Source organism: Giraffa tippelskirchi, chromosome 7 (assembly GCF_054371585.1).
Source record: "Giraffa tippelskirchi isolate mGirTip1 chromosome 7, T2T-mGirTip1v1.2.pri, whole genome shotgun sequence".
Lineage (NCBI taxonomy): Eukaryota > Metazoa > Chordata > Mammalia > Artiodactyla > Giraffidae > Giraffa > Giraffa tippelskirchi.
Genome location: NC_137281.1, coordinates 90,038,161 through 90,052,240, shown reverse-complemented (window position 1 = coordinate 90,052,240; position 14,080 = coordinate 90,038,161). Strand labels below are relative to the sequence as shown.

General features: G+C 43.4%; 1 pseudogene; it reads right to left on the bottom strand.

The window, feature by feature from the left end:
* Positions 1-1,955: 1,955 nt before the first annotated feature.
* Positions 1,956-2,579, bottom strand: LOC145512644 (seminal ribonuclease-like; annotated as a pseudogene).
* Positions 2,580-14,080: the final 11,501 nt, after the last annotated feature.

Genomic DNA, 14,080 nt, shown 5'->3' with positions numbered 1-14,080 from the left:
TATAAGAAACCTCGAATAGCCAAAGCAATCTTGAGGAAGAAGAATGGAACTGGAGGAATCAACCTGCCTGACTTCAGGCTCTACTACAAAGCCACAGTCATCAAGACAGTATGGTACTGGCACAAAGATAGAAATATAGATCAATGGAACAAAATAGAAAGCCCAGAGATAAACCCACGCACATATGGACACCTTATCTTCGACAAAGGAGGCAAGAATATACAATGGAGAAAAGACAATCTCTTTAACAAGTGGTGCTGGGGAAACTGGTCAACCACTTGTAAAAGAATGAAACTAGAACACTTCCTAACACCGTACACAAAAATAAACTCAAAATGGATTAAAGATCTAAACGTAAGACCAGAAACAATAAAACTCCTAGAGGAAAACATAGGCAAAACACTCTCCGACATAAATCACAGCAGGATCCTCCATGACCCACCTCCCAGAATATTGGAAATAAAAGCAAAAATAAACAAATGGGACCTAATTAAACTTAAAAGCTTTTGCACAACAAAGGAAACTATAAACAAGGTGAAAAGACAGCCTTCAGAATGGGAGAAAATAATAGCAAATGAAGCAACAGACAAACAATTAATCTCAAAAATATACAAGCAACTTCTGCAGCTGAATTCCCGAAAAATAAACGACCCAATCAAAAAATGGGCCAAAGAACTAAACAGACATTTCTCCAAAGAAGACATACAGATGGCTAACAAACACATGAAAAGATGCTCAACATCACTCATTATTAGAGAAATGCAAATCAAAACCACAATGAGGTATCATTTCACACCAGTCAGAATGGCTGCTATCCAAAAGTCTACAAGCAATAAATGCTGGAGAGGGTGTGGAGAAAAGGGAACCCTCTTACACTGTTGGTGGGAATGCAAACTAGTACAGCCACTATGGAGAACAGTGTGGAGATTCCTTAAAAAACTGGGAATAGAACTGCCATATGACCCAGCAATCCCACTGTTGGGCATATACACCGAGGAAACCAGAATTGAAAGAGACGCGTGTACCCCAGTGTTCATTGCAGCACTGTTTACAATAGCCAGGACATGGAAGCAACCTAGATGTCCATCAGCAGACGAATGGATAAGGAATCTGTGGTACATATACACAATGGAATATTACTCAGCCATTAAAAAAAAATACATTTGAATCGGTTCTACTGAGATGGATGAAACTGGAGCCCATTATACAGAGTGAAGTAAGCCAGAAAGAAAAACAACAATACAGTATACTAATGCATATATATGGAATTTGAAAGATGGTAACGATAACCCTATATGCGAGACAGAATAAGAGACACAGATGCATAGAACAATTTTATGGACTCTGAGGGAGAAGGTGAGGGTGGGACGTTCTGGGAGAATAGCATTGAAACATGTATATTATCATATGTGAAACAGAACACCATTCCATGTTCGATGCATGTGACAAGGGCTCAGGGCCGGGGCAATGGGATGATCCAGAAGGATGGGATGGGGAGGGAGGTGAGTGGGGGGTCCAGGAAGGGGAACACATGTAAACCCATGGCTGATTCATGTCAATGTATGGCAAAAACTATTACAATATTGTAAAGTAATTAGCCCCCAACTAAAATAAATAAATTTATAAAAAAAAAAAAAAAAAAAGAAAGTAGCAGTGATTTGGTTAACATGGGTCCCATATTACAACCCACTCCTCACCCCCCAAACCACACAGGGGCAAGCCTCAGGCCAGGGGAGCATGTGTATGTTGGATAAGAGCCCTAACTAGCTCTAGTTATTGCCCTCACGCCAGGGAAACATGGGGGGGGCGGTGTATGTGTGTGTGTGGTGGGGGTTGCAGGGATAAAAGCCTTAAGTAACTTGAGCTATTGCCCCCAGGGCAAGGAAACACGAGGGAGAGGCAGATGCCTTTGTGATGAAGTGGTGCCTCTCACTGCTCTGGCCTCAGGTGGAGACCTACACTGAAGCATCGAAGTGGACTGGCACCTACAGGTTTCCCTCACAAGCCACTATGATGCGTTTCTCTGCCCGGGTGGTCTTGTAGGCACAGTTGGGGTAGTTTGAGCTGCCAGTCTTGCGGCAATCTGTAATATGAATGGCGGAGTTGCTCTGGTAGCAGTTGGACAGCCCATTCTTGCAGATGACTTTCTTCTGGGAGCACACAGCCTGGACATTGGCCAGGGACTCGTGACCAAAAGTGTTCACTGGCTTGCATTTCCCCTGGGTCATCTTCCGGCAGAACATCATCAGGTTGTGCTGGGGGAGCTGCCAGAGTCCATGAGCTGCTGCTCAAACTTGGTGGCTGCAGATTCCTTGCCCAGGGAAGGCTGGACCTGCACCAGCAGCAGCACCAGGACCAGCAGTGGCAACGCGACCAGAGACTTCACAGCCATGATGACCGCACTCCCCTGGAGGAACCTGAATGAGGAAAGCGGGAGAGGAGGAAAAGCATCGCCTTAGAAAGAGAACCGCAGCTCCCACCTGTAGCCTCCCTGACTTACAGTTGACCAGAAAGATGTCTGTCCTCCTAAGAGTTTTTCTCAGTAAGCAGACACTCACATATACTCTTCCCACAAACATTTGACTCCCACTCCCTACAGAGGGGTCGTCCTCCTCTCCGGGTGGTGACCCCAGAAATGACCTAAAATCCTAGCAGTCCTGTCTTTGAATATAGCAGGTCTTTTGATATGAAATATATTTGGAAAATAAAATACACTCATGCAGCTCATTAGGTGATCCTTTTGAATAAATCATTAAATAAATAAGCCAGATTTTGAATAAGACAAGTTGCACCCCCAAAATAACCACCCAGTATCCACCCAGGATCACAGTTGGTAGAGTCCTCTTGTCCTCCAACACAAGGGAAACTCAGCTCCTGTCTTGTGTCTGACACCACACCATGAAGGACACCATTGTGTTCCTAAGAGAGATTTGAGCCTCCCCAACCAGGGCGCTGCCCCTTCTCCAGCCTCATGGGTTCTCTGCAGCCTGCGTGCTCCATTCCTGACCCCAGCTCTACCCACTGCTCATGTCTGCCCAGCCCGATTCTCAGGCTAGTCTCGGTCATTCTGGAACCCCCTTCTCAAATCCTTAAGCAGAAGCAGCCTCTGAAAACTTAGGCTGCTTACCCGAGTCTCTAGCTTTGTCTCTGAGAGAGAAGGCAGCTTCTGCAATCAGTCTATCCCAGGGATGTGGACCTTATACAAATTAAAGGGGGGGTTGGGTTTCAAGAAGAGTAGAGTGGAAGGAACATCTTGGTCTTGGTCCACAGGAAAAGAAAGTCATGTTAGGAAGGGGTTGGGAATTGCCCAGGGCACCCTCTTTGGGGGCTTCTAGGGAGAGTGAGCCTTTGCCAATAAGAAGCTTTCTTTCTATAGGCAGCAGAGAAAGTCTCTATAGCACTGATGCTTGAACCCCAACCAAGTCTTTGTTCTGCACTAAATAGCCCTTGGAGTTTAGCAAAAGGCATATCGCATATGATCACAGGAACAGGAGAAAACGGAATGTCCTTTCTCTCCCCAGGAGTCCTGGAGCTGCTTTGGCCAGAATTCCACATCTCCCACCAGCACCTCTGCAAGGGGAAAGGCAAGAGGTCTCCAGTTGCCCCCAAATGTAAGGCTCCCTAGATCTGGAGAAGAAGGGATGAGTACCTGAACACAGAGGAGAAGGAAGCCTCTGTGTGACCTCACCCAGTTCTGACCACTTCTATACTCCTGGGCTGTTGAAGAAGGGTTTGTGGCTGATCTTATCTACAGTGACCTATCCTTCCCTAGGCCAGAGTGGAGGAGAGGAACTTGAGAAAAGCCAAAATGCAAAATCCCCTTTAGAGAAGAAATAGAAAACATCATATTTCTTAGCAATAGACTTTCCTCCTAGAAAGAGACCTGTATTTGCTGGAAGACAATTTTATTTTTATTATTTACTTTTAAGATATAATTGATTTATATTATGGTGTTAGTTTTAGGTATACAACAAAGTGACTCAGACATATATGTGTGCATGTGTGTGTGTGTATATATATATATATTCTTTACCACTAATGCCACCTGGGAAGCACATACACACATACATATTTGTTGTTTTTGTTGTTGTTTATTCGCTAATTCATGTCCAACTCTTCTGCGATCCCATGGTCTGTAGCCTGCCAGGGTCCTCTGTCCATGTGATTTTCCATCAAGAATACTGGAGTTGGTGCCATTTCCTCCTCCAGGGTATCTTGCCAACCCAGGGATCAAATTTGCATCTCCTACATTACAGGTGGGTTGTTTACCACAAGTCACCAGGGAAACCCCCTACTAATATATATGTAAGGGGCTAGCCAGTGCAGGAGACAGGTTGCATCCCTGGGTCAGGAAGATCCCCTGGAGTGAAAAATGGCACCCCACTCCAGTATTCTTGCCTGAAAAATTCCATGGGCAAAGGAGCCTGGCAGGCCAGAGTCCATGGGGTTGCAAAGAGTTGGACACGACTGAGCACATATACATATATATGCCTATATTGCCAAGTTACAAAATATTCACAAACTAAAAGTTGAGAGCTAAGTTTTATTCAGCAGAAATATTTAGGACTTCAAGCCCAGGAGATAGCACCCCAAAGTGACCCTGAGAGAACTACTCTGAGGAGGCGAGGGGAGGAGCCAGATTGTATAGAAGTTTTGCAGCAAAGGGCAGGTAGTGTGAACATCAAAAGATTATTGTTAATTAAAGAAAACCAGATATTCCAAGTTAAGGAATTTAGTGCTTTTCTATGTATAGGAAGATTCAGAGTGGGCTCGCTGACATCATTCCTTTCAGAAGCATCTCAGCTATCCTGGCCAGTATCCTATGTTGTTCACATCCTGAGCTCCCTTCAGGCTCACCGTCGGGAGTGGCTTCAGTCTGATGGCTGCCAGACCACAGGTGTTATTCTCCTTGCTGGGTGCCCTTAAGGCTCACCAGCTCACATTGCAGAGCTAAAATCACTGGTAACAGTGACTTCCATGTTTACTGAAATATTTCATTTCTCAATATATAAATATATATATACACACACACACACATATATATATATTGCAGGAAGAAGTCAATTCCGACTCCATGTTGGAACTGTTTCTTCGACTTGCTTTTGTTATTATAATCATACATAAAGGCCTGCCTCAGAGAATCCTGCCCCTCTGCCTGACTGTTAAAATAAAGTGCCTTGTTCAGAACCCTGTCTACCTATAGATGGCAGGAAGGAAGAAATTAACACATTGCTCTGCCTGAGATTTGCCAGTTTCTTGCAAGACTAGAAACACTTGCAAGATTAACGGCCTTTTTACCTTGTTTATTCACCTTCCCGCATCTCTGATCCATAAAGAAACCTAACATCCAGACCAAAGGAAGATAATTATTTTGAGACATTAGTCAGCCATCTTCTCAGTCAGCCAACTTTTCAAATAAAGTCATATTCTTTGACTCAATGCCTCATCTCTTGGATTCATTGGCCTGTTGTGTAGTGAGCTGGATGAAGCACAAGCTGGAATCAAGATTGCCAGGAGAAATATCAATAACCTCAGATATGCAGATGACACCACCCTTATGGCAGAAAAGAGAAGAAGAACTAAAAGCCTCTTAATGAAAGTGAAAGAGGAGAGTGAAAAGTTGGCTTAAAACTCAGCATTCAGAAAACTAAGATCATGGCATCGACTCCCATCACCTCATGGCAAATAGATGGGGAAACAATGAAAACGGTGAGGGACTTTATTTTGAGGGGCTCCAAAATCACTGCAGATGGTGACTGCAGCAATGAAATTAAAAGACAATTGCTCCTTGGAAGAAAAGCAATGACCAATCTAGACAGCATATTAAAAAGCAGAGACATTACTTTGTCAACAAAGGTCCATCTGGTCAAAGATATGGTTTTTCCAGTAGTCATGTGTGGATGTGAGAGTTGGACTATAAAGAAAGCTGAGCACCAAAGAATTGATGCTTTTGAACTGTGGTGTTGAAGAAGACTCTTGAGAGTTTCTTGGACTACAAGGAGATCCAACCAGTCTATCCTAAAGGAAATCAGTCCTGAATATTCATTGGAAGGACTGATGTTGAAGCTGAAACTCTAATATTTTGGCCACCTGATGTGAAGAACTGACTCACTAAAAAAGATCCTGAATCTGGGAAAGATTAAAGGCAGGAGGACAAGGGGATGACAGAGGATGAGATGGTTGGATGGCATCACCAACACGATGGACATGAGTTTGAGTAAGCTACAGGAGTTGGTGATGGACAGGGAAGCCTGGTGTGCTGCAGTCCATGGGATCACAAAGAGTTGGACATGACTAAGTGACTGAACTGAACTGAACTTAGTGTGTAGGGGGGAGCAAATAGGGATTCTACAGGAAATAAATGAGATTTTAAGGGAATAAATAGGATGGAAAATAATTTGTGATAATGCCTGTCTATGCAAATGTGAGTGGTCTATCTTTTCCCAGGCTGTAAAACTCCCATAGGTGGATTTATAGCAACTTTACCCTCAGGAGCTGCTGCTGCTGCTGCTGCAGCTAAGTCGCGTCGGTCGTGTCCGACTCTGTGCGACCCCATAGGCGGCAGCCCACCAGGCTCCTCTGTCCCTGGGATTCTCCAGGAAAGAATACTGGAGTGGGTTGCCATTTCCTCCTCCAGTGCATGAAAGTGAAAAGTGAAAGTGAAGTCGCTCAGTTGTGTCTGACTCTTCGCGACCCCATGAGCTGCAGCCTACCAGGCTCCTCTGTCCATGGAGTTTCCCAGGCAAGAGTACTGGAGTGGGGTGCCATTGAGACTCTGCTTTTATTCAGATACGAGATGCTCCAAAAAAGCTTCTTTCTGCATCTGCTGGGCCTCAAATATCTTGTTTAAAATAACCTTCAAAAAAAAAAATAACCTTCATAACAACTGCAGATCTGAGTGGGTACCCTCAATAACCAGTTTAGAATTTGATCATTCATTCATTCATTCAACAATGGGAGTACAGAAATAAGTTAGAGGGCCTGCCCTAAAAGGGCCTCATAAGATGCTTTGCATTCCTCAGGTGAGTCCCACTAAAGTGTTGGGCATGGCTGCATGAAAACAGTCATTCTTGTGGCACTTTTTCAGTGCCAGAAGAATTTCAAGGAGTTGGTCCAACAAGAAGATTTCAGAGTCACGGTTCAAATAGGAACAAGCTTTCAAAACCCAAAGAAGATTCTTCAATAGCCTACCACATAGGCATCCCAATGTATTGTTACCAAATAGTGGGGTTGGGCTGCTCACCACCCAAGAGACATTAAAGAGGCCCAGGTTGGTGAAAGGGAAGTTTGTTCTGTTGCCAATGCTGGCAGCTGGGGAGTGTGGAGGGCAGACATCTGTCTAAAGGCCGATTCCCCCACTGCAATCAGTGGGCAGGAACCTTTACAGGCTGAAGTTGAGGGCTACTTGTAGAAACATTTATGCTCTCAAGGATATTATTGAGTCAACTGATAAATTTGTATACAAAAACAGGAAGCAAACTAACATAGGGGTACTGTGTTTTGCTTCCTTTTACCTCATTGACTTCTCTTTTGATAGATGTTCACTATAATTAACTTCTTTGACAATTATTTACCAGGCATCTACTGCACACTAGTTCTTATTACCACACAGAGATGAGACACAGTACCTGCCCTCAAAGCACTTACAGTTCTATAGGGGGAGCCAAACTATTACAAAAAGTTTTCAGTGAGCAAGGAGCGTAAGGAAAGGAATAGGAATTGTTCCAAGGAAGGCTCCACAGAGTAGCTGACCCTTAAACTGAGACTTGGAATGTGTGTAGGTGTTCACAGGTGGACAGGTCTCCCTGTGATACACAGCTGAGAGAGGGTGGGTGGACAGGAAAGAAATCTGTATAGCCTCCAGGTCGGTGACTCCAGACTTTTGCATGAGTGACATGAGAACCTCAGGCTGCACCCTGTAGACAGCTAAAACACACACAAAAGAGGGGAGAAGGAGGGTGACCTCAGGAGACTGAAGCCTTTGCTGGAGAAGCTACAGTGGGGGAAGGGGCAGGTTCAGGGTTTGCACCAGACAGAGAAATGAGAAGGAAGCCTTGATGTTGATCAGGAACATGTAAAGGTCTGTGAGATCCATAGGGTTCAATGAATCCATCCTGAGAACAAGCCATCAGGCACTTGGACAGGCTGAACCCAGTGGCCGTGCACCTAGAGAGGAAGGACTGACTGCTCTCTGCCCAGATAGGTTGATTAGACCATGATAAATGAGGCCAATAAAGGAGAAAATCAGACCACTGATAGAGAAAGGCAAAATCAAACGGAAGTTCTTTATTCTATCAGTGATCTCTCATTGCCATTAATGTATGGGATAATTGATTAATTTAGAGATTGGTCTACCTCTTCCTCTGTTTTGGCAAAAAGGAAAACTACATAGAAAACTAATGAAATGAGTTTCAACATCTGTCCTTAGTAATCCAGCAGATCACTTCACATCCTTTCTTGGCAGCTCGATAATAATGTTGTTAAATCTCTGTGCTTGCATTCTGCTTTCTCTCTCTCTCTCTCTTTTTGGCCAAGAACTACAATCTTAGTTCCTTCACCAGGGATGAAACCTGTGCCTTCTGCAGTGAGAGCATGGAGTCCTTAACACTGGACTGTCAGGGAATCTCCTCTGTTCTTACTAATGAGAAAGTAACATCTGAACAGAATTCATCATTACTTAACACAGTTTGTTGTGTGGCTGCTGCTGGTATTTCAATGAATACTCCTCACGATGGCCACTGTTGTTAGAAATGTTAGCTGGTCCTCCATGGAAAGTATCACTCAGATTCTCTGTCTAGTAATGAGAATCATTACATCACTCTTTCCTCTGCAGAAGGACCTCAGAAGGTCATAGATAAACTCCAAACTTTGAGGGTCCCTGTGGACAGAGAGTTCCTCAGCTGCTGTGCACTAGTTTGGGTCAGATCTTGCATAGCTCCTTTTTGTGAGCTGATCCCTAATTCATTCCAGTGATAGTCTGCAGTCAGCATTGTCTGTTTCTTTAAGAAATTGGGGATTTCTCTCTATCATTTTCCTGAGGCCAAGCCAACTCTGTGACAGGAAATCTATTCCCTGGAGAATCCCCTGCTAACCCTTCTGCTGACTCTTCTATTATGTATGAATTCTCTTTTCATATCTTCTTCATCATCTCACACCCACTGACTTCACCTCAACCTCACTGGTCTCTGTAGGCACCTGAAAGACGCCAAGCCTTTGCCTGGCTCTGGACTTCTGCACTTTCTGCATGAAATGTTCTTTTATATGACATCAGGTTTCAGTTTAAATTTCCCTTCATTAGAGGTTCTTTTCTGACCACCCTGTCTATAGTCCTTGTCTTAGGGCCTCCAGATTACTACAACAAACTTCCACAGACTGGGCGGCTTAGGAACAACAGAAATTCATCTCTCATGGTCCTGAAGGCTGGGAAGTCTGAAATCATGGCACCAGCACCTTTGATGTCTAGGTAGAGCCTGCTTTCTGGTTCATAAATGGCTCTTTTTGCCAGGGCTTTCTTGGTGGCTCAGCGGTAAAGAATCTGCCTGCAATGCGGGAGACCTGGGTTGAAGACCTGGGTTCGATCCCTGGGTTGGGAAAATCCATGGAGGAGGGCATGGCAACCCACTCCAGTATTCTTGCCTAAAGAATCCCCATGGACAGAGGAGCCTGGCAGGCTACAGCCCATGGGATCTCAAAGAGTTGGACATGACTGAACAACTAAGCACACCTCACACGTAGTAGAAGAGGCAGAGGGGCTCTCCAAAATCTCTTTTAAAAGGACACAAATATAAAAATAAAATAAAAAGACACTTAATATCATCCATGAGGGCTCCACCCTCATGACCAATCACCCCAAAAGCCCCACCTCCTAACGCTATCCCATTTGGGTTAGGACTTCAGCATAGGAATTGGGGGAGGTTGAAAACCTCAGTCTGTAGCAATCTTCTTTTCATCCACCAGCTCCTCAATCCAGTCATCTTACTTTTTCCTTCATAGCTTTTATTAGAATCTTCAATTATTTATTTGTTACTTCTTTAACATTTCTCTGCCTCCACTACCAAGTATGTTCAAAAGAGTAGGGCCCTGCTACACTGTTAATCAATTATTCTCCAATATAAAGTAAAAAGTGTTTTAAAATTATAAAGAAAAAGAATATAGCTCTTTCTCTTTTTCACGACTGAGTTTCAATGCTTAGCACATTTCCCATATTTTTTGGCCAATATTAGGCATTTAAATAAGAGTTGATGAATGAATGAATAAATGAATATTAAAAAATTATCCTCCATTAACTCCCTGGCATTTTACAGTTAATTTTTTAATTGGAATATAATTGTTTTACAATGTTTTGTTAGTTTCTGGTACAGCATGGTAAATCAGACATATATATATACATATATTCCCCTCACTCTTGAGGAGGGGAATATATTCCCACCCTGCCACCCTCATTCCACCCAATTAGGTCAACACGGAGCATCAAACTGAGCTCCCTGTGCTATAAAGCTGCTACCAGCTAGCTAGCCATTTTACACATGGTAGTGTATATATGTCAGTGCTACTGTCTCAATTTTCCTACCCTCCTCTTCCCCTTGCTGTGTCCACAAGTCTGTTCTTTATGTCAGCACCTCTATTCCTGCCCTGTAAGCAGGTTCATCACTATCATTTTTCTAGATTCCATATAAATGCATTAATATAACTCAATCAAGTCTTGATTATATAACTACTTAAACTATTCTCTTGCTAAACGAGGTAGGTGCTTGAAAGTCAGGAATTATATCTAATTCACATAAACATAACAGCGTACATGAATCCCACAGTTGAAATAAATCAAACCATTCAGTAATAGGTAGAACTAACAGATGGGGTTTTTTTTGTTTGTTTTGCTTCGTTTTTTCAATTATTAGCAAGCCTCACTAGGCTTGGCGGCCTTAGAAATCTTTCTGAGTTTTTCTTATGATCTCCCTGTGCCTCCCTCATCCCCACCACACACATATTTTAATGTGCTGATTCATTCCTGCCCTAAAAGAAGTTAGTTTTCTAAGGGGAAAATATCCTTACCTTTCATTCAATAGAAGAAAAATACGCAGATACTTTTATCAGAAAAGTGAAGATTATACACCCACTCTTTACAAAAGACTAGATCTGGGGCAAATGTCTTTTTTAAAAACTTTCTTTGGAAGTGAAATGCTAAAGGGAAGAATGAGTGAATATCTGTTGGGAATTCCCATAGAGAGGCCCTTCTGGCTATGAAGACTTAAAGGAGACACTTTCTGGACTCAGAATACTCAGTGGCATCAGGGAATAGATGTACATTAAGAAAGAAGGTTTTCTCAAATTTTCCTTCTGCAACTTCATTCACAAGCCCCCTCAGTCCAGACTCTTCCCATCATTCCAACAATCCGCATCTCAGAAGCATGAGGCTTTTATGAGGAAAAGAGTGGGAATAAGTTCTCGCATTTATCCTGGAGAAGGAAGGCTACAGGAAGATTCTTCCTGCTTTTTTGTAGGTCCTTCTGCCATCAAGGTAAATGGCATGACCTTTCCATCAGTATTTGAAAGCTTCTATCTGGCAAGGCTCTGTGACCTACGGGCACCATCAGTTCTTTCCAGCACTGTGACTCTTGCTGATTTTCAGGTTTACTGCCTGGTGGGACCAAGACGACAGTGACACTTAAGAGCAAACACGAGAAAGTAAAGACTCCCAGCACCCAAAGGAGACCATAAACTATTTCAAGAGTATTTTCCAAAATTTATCAGGAGCCATGGGGAAAAGGGATAAACATGTGGGGATAAAGAACAAGTGAAGTGAAGTGAAAGTCGCTCGGTCATGTCTGACTCTTTGCGACTCCATGGACTATACAGTCCACGGAATTCTCTAGGCCAGAATACTGGAGTGGGTAGCCTTTCCCTTCTCCAGGGGATCTTCCCAATCCAGGGATCGAACCCAAGTCTCCCTCATTGCAGGTGGATTCTTTACCAGCTGAGCCACAAGGGAAGCCCCTTAAAGAGCTTTTCATATTCTAACATGCATTGCAAGTATCTTAGAACCAACTGTGATAAGCAGATTTCTTTTTTTTAATTAGTTTATTTATCTATTTTTTAACTTTACAATATTGTATTTGTTTTGCCATACATTGACATGAATCCACTATGGGTGTACATGTTTTCCCCTTCCAGAACCCCCCTCCCACCTCCCTCCCCATCCCATCCCTCCAGGTCATCCCAGTGCACCAGCCCTGAGCACCCTGTATCATGCATCGAACCTGGACTGGCTCTCCTCAACCCACAGGAACTACTCTTTCTCCCCAGGAAAGCATCTGATAAGACTAATGTTTCTGCAGTACTGATCTTCTAAGGTACACAGTGACTAGAGCTCCTTACGAGTCACTATCAAGACAACAAAAAGCAAAGGAAATGAAGGTCAAAGAGAGAAATGTCTTTATTTACTTTTACCTCCTCTGAATGGGCTTAACAATGGTTTCAGTTTATAAAATCTTAACCTGTAACCATTGACTAATGTGAATCAGTAAACGTGTTTGATCCCTTAGAGCACCCTGTGGAATCTTCCTTCCTGCACTATTGATCATCTAAGATAATGGGGGAATTAAAGATCTTTGAGATCAATTATTCAGGAGAAGAAAAGAAATGCAAACCAAATATATTACAGGTGATGGTTCCATTTTTAACTCCCCTGGATGGTTCTACTTTTTAGATACCCCTCTCTAAAGCCTTGTTAACCATAGGAACTGAGCATTAATATGGATTACAATCAAACATTCCATCACAGCCCCAGTTTTCAGAGGATCCATAATCTAATCACATTTGCCAACTTTCCCTCTGTCCTGTCCCTATTTGACTGTCAATCACACAGAAACCCCTGAGATAGGCCACTGAGTAAAAGAAGAAGCTGGTGTTTTTCAAAATATATTGAGCAGGCTAAAAGAGCTGGTTCCCAAGGAGAGGTGACAGGAGTCCAGAGTAAAATGCCCAGTTGATTCAGGCTGATGTCAGAATTCTAGAAGAACCAAACCAGTGGAAAGGCAGATGCATGTGTCGCTCCTGACTCTTTGTGACCCCATGGACTTTAGCCCTCCAGTCTCCTCTGTCCTCTGAATTTTCCTGGCAAGAATACTGGAGTGAGTTACCATCTCCTTCTCCAGATGATCGTCTAGACCAAGGGATCAAACCCGCTTTTCTTGTGTCTCCTGCATTGGCAGAGGGACTCTACCACTGTGCCACCTCAGAAAGCAGGTACCACTGGCTGTATTAGTCAGGTGGTACTGTTTGCATGAACAGTGGAGTGAAGGCTCCTGTCTGCAGCTGAAGGGGCTAGGAAACGAGCCAGCTCTCGAGAGTGCTGGTGAGACATATGAATCTCTGGGGTTCCAGTCATGACTCCGATCCTAGAGGACAGCTAGAGTTCAAAGCAGAAAACCCAGACAGATGATCACTGAGATCATAACAGAAAGTAGGATAATATATGATTGGTAGAATATTCTGACCCATATATTTAATGACTTTTAGCAAACTCGGTGTGCTAGGTCAGATGTACAGGACATCCTTCATCCATTCATCCATCAAACATTTCTGAGCATGGACTCTGTGCCAGGTATTGGGGATTCAAAGACACACCAGTCCCAGGGAGCTCCCAGCAGATGTGACCACTCATCTGTCTCCATGCCTGGCCAATTCTCCGAAACTTCTAGTGAAGTTTCTAGAAGCTTCTCTTTCTCATGAAGTCTTCACTTGTGTTCCCTTATACCCCTGCCCTTTCTTCCTGCTTTTTTCTTCTTCTTGACTCCTTTTTTTCCTTCAAATGCTCCATACCCCTGTCACCATGAACTTAACTAACTCCAGGTGTCTGGTGTCCTGGCTGAACTGACTGACAGGTTTATTTCCTCTGGGCACTCAGTTCGGTGTACATTTGCGTGTCCATTTGCATATGCATGTGTGTGTGTGCACATGTGTGCGTGTGCGTGTGGTTTGAGGTAAGACTGGCTCTCTAGTTGGACGGGAATATAGGGAAATTCACTTCCGTAAATAAATGTGGAAGTTTGCCCTGTGTCAAACAGATCTAAGTACAGAG